The sequence below is a fragment of the Nansenia antarctica genome, assembly GCF_963989245.1.
Source record: "Nansenia antarctica genome assembly, chromosome: 7".
Taxonomy (NCBI): Eukaryota; Metazoa; Chordata; class Actinopteri; order Argentiniformes; family Microstomatidae; genus Nansenia; species Nansenia antarctica.
In genome coordinates, this window is record NC_137677.1 from 307,492 (window position 1) to 310,397 (window position 2,906).

A 2,906-nucleotide genomic window follows, 5' to 3' on the forward strand; every position below is an offset into this window, starting at 1 on the left:
AGTGAGAAAGCAGTAATGAAGGGCTTTAGTTTCATGGACATTATGGTTTACAATGTGTTTTTTTGTTCCCAAAATACCCTCATCTATTGCACTATTTTCGTTTGAGTTTTGCACATTTTTAATTTTGTATATATATATATATATATATTATGCAAATAAGCTATTTGAGACAGTCCTGAGGGATATGTGATGTCTTGTTTACCGATAGGCTATGTTTGTAGCCCCTTTATTTACACTGGCTGCAGTAAAGCACGTTAAAAGCACTTTTTGTAGTGTCTGATTTAGCAAAATGTTGGTCAATGATGTTCATTCATGTTCCAATAAGAAGTACATTCATGTAACTGCTTTGGAGTCAATTCTTAATGTAAACATTGATATGTTTAACAATGCTACATGTTATAGGTTCCTTGAACCATTTATAGCATTAGTTCTGAGAATCTCTTCATATTCAAGAAAATTGATATTGTAACTAAATTGAATCGAATCGAATCGAATCGTTTTGGGAAATCAGTGGGCGATACCAGCCCTAATGGTAGTACAGGGTTTAGGGTGGAGGCCTAGCAGCCTGCCTCCTCCAGGGTGTTTCCAGTCGTCGTGACGTCAAGCAGAGCGGCTATGAATGTTTTATGAGTTAATGTTCTCCCCCGGAGTCTGTTGATGCGTGTACACACTGACTGAGAACACACACACACACACACACACAGACAGACTGAGTGCGTGGCTCTAGCCTGTCAGGTCTCATTAGAGCAGCTGAGCGGGTCTGTGATGGCGGTGCGGTCCTGGTGATCCTGTGTGTGTGTGTGTGTGTGTGTGTGTGTGTGTGTGTGTGTGATGGCGGTGCTGCTGCCTCCAAGGCCTTTGATCCCTGTCTGGACCGCTGTTCCGCTTCCCACACCTCGTATTGTCCTGTGTGTGTGTGTGGGGGGGGTGTGTGTGTGTGTGTGTGTGCGTGCATTGACTAACACTGCATTGGTGACACACACACACACACACACCACCCTTGCAGGAAGTAAACCTCCCCCAGGCTCTCTGGTGGGTCTGTTGACCAGAACACACCCTCACCCACGACACACAGAGAGTCTCGTATCCCTGTCGGGGCCAGACTAATACCTGGAGGTAGGTGTGTGTCAGCCCTAGGGTGATCCATCTCTACCAGGACCCTGACAGTGACGTCATGGAGCTGCAGTGTCACCCTGGTAAACTCCTCTATAGGGGTAGGATGTAGGGCTCAGGATGTTGTCAGGTCTCTATCCATCACATGTTGAGTCAGACCAGCTATGGACAGGTACAGGCTAGTTACACAGAGAGAGACAGAGAGAGAGACAGAGAGAGAGACAGAGAGAGACAGAGACAGAGACAGAGAGAGAGAGAGAGAGAGAGGACAGAGAGACAGAGAGAGAGAGAGACAGAGAGAGAGAGAGAGAGAGACAGAGAGAGAGAGAGACAGAGAGAGACAGAGAGAGAGAGAGAGAGAGAGAGAGAGAGAGAGAGAGAGAGAGAGAGACAGAGAGAGAGAGAGAGAGACAGAGAGAGAGAGAAATCAAGTCCACCTAACACACACACTCACACACAGTTGCAGTAGTGCACATGACATCAGTGCATTTAGTGGGCTAAGTGTTCTTAGTGCATCAGTTAGCTGACTGGCAGAGCTCTCAGCCTTTCCATAATGCACTTCACCACAGTAATGTGATCAGCTGACATCCCTGGACGCTGCCAGACTGAACCCAGGGCTCAGGGGAGGCTGGCGGAGGTAGAAACCGGAGGACGGCTCTTCTGCATTCCGCTCCACGCCTCCGCTGTCTACCTCCGCCAGCCTCTACTGGTGCAGGGGTCATGGAGGGGTCATGGAGGGGTCATAGAGGGGTCATGGAGGGTTCATGGAGGGGTCAAACACTTGTCTACACTTCTAACACTTCTCTACCTCTCCCTCTCTCTCTGACTCTCACTCTCTCCCTCGCTCTCCCTCCCTCTCACTCACTCTCTCTCTCTCCCTCCCTCTCACTCTCTCTCTCCCTCCCTCTCTCTCTCTCTCTCTCTCCCTCCTCTCACTCACTCACTCTCTCTCTCTCCCTCCCTCTCACTCTCTCTCTCGCTCTCCCTCTCTCTCTCTCCCTCCCTCTCACTCTCTCTCTCTCCCCCCCTCTCTCACTCTCATCCGTCCCTCTCACTCTCTCGCTCCCTCTCTCTCTCTCGCTCTCCCTCTCACTCACTCACTCTCTTGCTCTCCCTCTCTCTCTCCCTCCCTCTCTCCCTCCCTCTCTCTCTCCCCAGCTCATCCATTACATCCTCCTCTAGCTGGAGTTGATGAAGAGGATGATGATGATGTGTTGCAGGGGATTATGGGGGATAAGCAGCTTTGGAACTGCTGCCGTTTCTATTAGTGCATGTGTCTGCGTGCAGGCGGAGTGGAGCTGGACACACACACACACACACACGCATGCATGCACACACATGCCCACGCATGCCCACACACCACACACACACACACACACACACACACAGGCCAGCAGGGCAGGGTAGCAGCATTGCTGTGCTCTGACAGAATGTTTTTGTCTGTTTGCCGATGTGCTGCCCTACTTTACAGGAGAGCCTGGCATACTGCCCTGCCCTACACTCTCTCTCTCTCTCTCTCTCTCTCTCTCTCTCTCTGTCTCTCTCTCTCTCTATCCCTCTCTCTCTCTCTCTCTGTCTCTCTCTCTCTCTCTCTCTGTCCCTCTCTCTCTCTCTCTCTCTCCCTCCCTCTCTCTCTCTCTCTGTCCCTCTCTCTCTGTCTCTCTCTGTCCCTCTCTCTCTCCCTCTCTCTATCCTCTCTCTCTCCCTCTCTCTCTCCCTCTCTATCCCTCTCTCTCTCTCTCTCTCTCTCTCTCTCTCTATCTCTATCCCTCTCTCTCTCCCTCTCTCTCTCT

At 50.4% G+C, this 2,906-nt stretch overlaps 1 protein-coding gene across 1 annotated transcript in view; it reads left to right on the forward strand.

Annotated features, from left to right (window-relative positions):
* Nucleotides 1–2,906, forward strand: part of suco (SUN domain containing ossification factor) — a gene marked incomplete at both ends in the record, with an annotated part of 41,276 nt that overhangs the window by 14,167 nt on the left and 24,203 nt on the right.